At 39.2% G+C, this 4670-nt stretch overlaps 1 long non-coding RNA gene across 1 annotated transcript; it reads left to right on the forward strand.

Moving 5' to 3' along the window:
* Positions 1–326: 326 nt before the first annotated feature.
* LOC114676147 (uncharacterized) lies at positions 327–4131 on the forward strand. The gene is made up of 2 exons (XR_003727000.2): positions 327–661; positions 3967–4131. It is a non-coding gene; the product is annotated as an uncharacterized LOC114676147 (long non-coding RNA).
* The last annotated feature ends 539 nt before the right edge of the window (positions 4132–4670 follow it).

The raw sequence follows: 4670 nt of genomic DNA on the forward strand, positions 1-4670 counted from the left end.
TCTTCCAATAATAATAAGAGCTACTATTTCTGAGCCCTTACAACAAGCCAGGCATTTTGCCAGGTGCTTCACCCATGTTATTTCCTTTACTTCTCACAAAAATGTTGTGCAATAGGCACTACTCTCATTTTACTTTATAGCTAAGTAAACTGAAATCACAAAGGTTATTTGACCAAACTTAACAGCTCTTTAGTGTTGAAACCAGGATATGAACCCAGGCAGCTTAACTCCAGAGCTTATTATTTACTCTTAACTCTGTATTCTTTTGCTTCCTGGAACAATGCAACTAACTGTAGGTTTATTCTCATAAAGTGGAAAGGCTCAGGTCTCTAACCCAGGCTAGGATTCTCAGAGCTGAAGCTAGGCAAAGAAACTGAATGGAGAGGTAAAAATTGTCTTCTCAAATTGCGGCTCCTAGAGGTAAGATAGTCATCAATGATGAAGCTACAGCAAACAAAAGTCTGAGCCAAATATCATAAGCATCATGAGGGCTCTGGGAGGGAGATTTAAAGTCTGAGTGAGGCAAGATCATGAAGACAGCACCCTCATCAGGAATGTAGTTGGAGAAAGAGGGGCTACAATAGCCCTTTTGTAAGTTCAACTGCCTCCCTGCAACCTCACAGGTACAGTCTTACGGTGAAAATCTAGAGAAATTCTGCAGGTAAGCTGGGCATGTCTGGGGCACCTAATCTGTTAACCAGGAGCACCTTGTTAATTATGGATCTATGAAACAGACATGAGAATATAGCACTATACACTCAGAATTGCTAGGGTGGCCTTACACCAGTTCTAGGGTAGAACCTGCCAGCATCCTATGGCCTGGTCATTTCAAAAACATTGCAGGACAGCTAGGAGAGAAGGCCAGGTGGAAATGGGATCTAGGGGCTGCTGTAACTTGATTTAGCTTGGCCTAGATTCTGTCTGTTCTGACGATGTAATAGGCCCCAAAGATGAGTGACACAGTCCCTGCCCTCAAGAAACTCACATTTGAGTAGAACACATACAGGTCAGCAAACCACTAGGAAACCAGAAAGTTTATATAAGCTAGAGCAGAGGTCCACATGAAATGTGATGGGAGAAACTAACTCCAAATAGCAGAACTTGGGGAGGATTCATGAAGGTAGCATTCTGTATGATTCTGGAAAAGTGGTTAAGTATTAAATAGGTAGAAGCAAAGAGAAAGGTTGTGTACTGAAGGATATAGAGGTAAGAGATAGCAACAGTATTCATAGAGCAACAAGAAATAAGTTTGGCCACAGTGTGAGAAGACAGGTAAACTAAGTAATGGGTTACAAAGGGAAAAAATAGGCTGGGGCCAGATTATCTAGGATTTGAAATGCAAAAAAATGGGATATTAGATCATTATTATTTAGTATGAGGAGTTCTAGAATATTTGAAAAGGAAAGTATTTAAATTTGCCTGACATTTAGGGAAACATCGTGTCTCCCTCGTTTAATACAGTCCTGAATGAAAAGGGCATTGTTTCTTAGAAAATTTCTAAGGAACACTGATCACATGCAAGTTTCCATAAGCCAAAGAGTCCTCTTATAAAATACGCATCAAAAATATGTATATTCCTTGAAGATCTGCAATGCATGTTAAGATATTAGAACAGCTTGGATGTCCTGCAGTAGAAAAACCTATTTAACTCTATTTCACCCAGTGTTTTCCCAACTATTTAATTACAAATTTCTTTCTACGACCAAACACATCTTACTATCTCTTGAAACTGCAGGACATGTTACTGCAAAGGATGCATGCTCTGTCTTCTCCAGTTTTTCTACCAAAGAGCTTCTTAAAGTAATGCCCAAGTTCTTACTACTTCTTACAAGAAGGTTGAAACGACGATATCTTTTTAGCGTTTAATGAGTGAGTTTGGCCAAAAGGGATGAACTGAGGATGACTCTACTAAGTGCCCTGACATCTAAGAAAATATTGAGTCAGTCTTTTCTGCTTCAAAGAACAGGACACTTACAGGTTTCACTGTTGTCCTAGCTATTCTAAGGTCCCAGATGGACTTGTCTCCATACAAGTATCAGAGCATATTCCACATTAATTACAAGTGTCCATTAGAAGGCCCAGGAGTGGCTTTTCAGGCAAGTAAATGGGGCCAGAACAGATCTATGAAAGCACAGGGCCTAATATAAATCAGACCAAAACTACCAAGGGGTCTTCATTGGGATCAGGAGCATGATTCAGCCATAAAATGATTCATAGCTTCTTCTTCCATATAAACATTTTGTGCCCCATGGAAGGATTCTTTACCATCTATTACAGGCAACAGACCCAAAGATACAGCACAGAAAGGGAGCATAATTTGGCTATAAAAATGTTGTAATAAGTGATTTTATATAACTGAAATGCCAGTTCCTTTACTACTTCCTCCCACTCACTTTACAACCAGTTAATATTTTTCTGAACTTTTGTGTTGTATTCCACTCAGCTGCCTCTGCAATCGTTTTTGCCTATTTTTCTGCCAGAGCCACAAGAATAAAGCTGTCAGATGGTCTGTAAAGCCATTTTTCTTGTCTGGCAAATTGTCTAGAAGCAACCAGAACCTCCTACCTGCTCTACTATGTACGATAAGAAGCCTGTCTTAACAAAATAGAATTTAAATATTCTTTTGACCCATGTTATCTATAGGCATATATAATGAAATAAGTGAAAATACATTTCACTGGCTTTTTTTTTTACCTTGCTCCAATGGGATTGAGGTAGATATTCCTGTTAAGCAACCCTGGTGTTGACATGCTTAGAGAGATGTTATACAGCTCTCCAACAGGAATATCAAGATATTTGAACAGCAATAATAAATGTGGCTGCTCCTAGGGGAAGAAGGATACATCAAGAAAGTGCCCCAGAAGAAGAAGATTAAGAACTGAAGTGAGCTAATGGTATACAGTGGTTAGGATTTGAATGTGATGAGGATTTATAGTTTCAATTAGTCCCGGAGAACAATTTTAGAAAGTTATTAGCAAGCGACTGGCATTAGCAAAGATGGCTCATTTGTGTATTGCCCAAGATTAGCTGGGTCTTTTAGTTGTTTACAAACACGCATACTGGCTCGTATTGAATGTGTAGAAGTGACTGCAACATTACATATTCAGAGCTCTTTAGCAGAAATGAAGCCTAGAGCTTTGGTTTCTTACTGCTCCTGTGTGGGCAAAGCAAAACTCAATTTTGCACCATTTTCTTTAGTTCACAAAAGAAGGTAAGTTTCCCCACCTGTTCTAATCTCCGACATGCTATTTCAAATGAATAGTTTTCCCATTCAACAAACTCCTTCATATTTAAAATTCTTAAATGCCTCAAATACTCCATGTTGTGTTGCCTAGAATACAAACTAATTTTTTAAATCTCCCTACTGGATTGTTTTCTACTGAAACCCGTAAATCTTTACATTGGACTGTGCATATTTTTCTCTTTTAAAGCCTTTGGGGCGTTATTCATACAGGGCAAAAATTCTCAAATAGATTAGAATCCTGGTTGAGGCATCTGCAAACACAACAAAAAGCACTCAGTCTCAGGGAGTTGAAAGCTGTACCTGGTTTTGTTCGTCAAAAGCCATGGAAGGTATTACATCACCTTGAGCCAGCAGACCTTGACCTTAGCCTCCCACTGAGCAATGAGACAGTTTCCCCAGGCCCTGAATGTGGGAAATACAAAGGAACCCTTCCCACACACAGTGACATTAGGATTCCTCATGGGATGACAAGGCCTTGCTCCAGGGATGATGTTTCCCGCTATAGGAGAACATCTACTGCCTTTGATGAGCTGAGTCTACAGGGCTATTGAAGGTATGGTTCTTTGACCTCAAAATTCAAGTGCCTAAAAAATATCCATTTCTTTATTTTCTCTATTTTGTAACCTAACTAAAGATATTCCTTATTTGAAAAACATACACTTTAAATAGAAATATATATTTTCCGAAATCTGATTAATGTGTCTAAATCTTTGTTTCTTCAGCTGAGAAAAACTAGTGTGTGACATGGAATCTGGGAGGCGTATCTGACAGAAAACAGGGCCAGAGACTGCCCACATTGACCAGTCCTATTCCACTGTGGACTTTTGAGCCTGAGCATCCTTCTATTATACTTCTTTGTCAATAAATGCACTACTATGCACCCATTACCTTCTGGGCTCTTATCTTCTTGTTTCCTAACCCTCCTATACATAAATAAATTTAATAGACCCAAGTATTTACACAGGTAAGAGAAGCTGAGATCCCAAGAGGATTTTGTTTTAGTCCTAAAATCCTAAGGCAAAGAGACACCAAGGATCCAGCTCTCTTTGTGAGATGAGGAAGAAGATAACTCAAACATGCTAATATCTCTAAAACTTTATCCTGCCTTTAGTCTGTTGCAGGTATAAAGAGTTCAGAGTTCTACTGTTCATTTTTTCCCTTCCTATCTAGAAAATGAATGTCTTTCTCTCAGTTTTGATTATCTTTGGACTTGCTGGGGGAGGTGGGAATTTGAACATGTGGGACTAGATTCTAGAGCCATGGGGAGATAAGGACATGGTTTTGGTAGTGGTTATGAGTACAGAGCTATGATGTCAACTCCAGCTTTAAGGATTATGGCCTGGACATTGACCAATCAGATAGACACCCACGAAATGAGTGCTGACTGATACAGAAATGATATTGCTGTACTGCTAAATACTGGTAG

Source organism: Macaca mulatta, chromosome 2, assembly GCF_049350105.2.
Source record: "Macaca mulatta isolate MMU2019108-1 chromosome 2, T2T-MMU8v2.0, whole genome shotgun sequence".
Lineage (NCBI taxonomy): Eukaryota > Metazoa > Chordata > Mammalia > Primates > Cercopithecidae > Macaca > Macaca mulatta.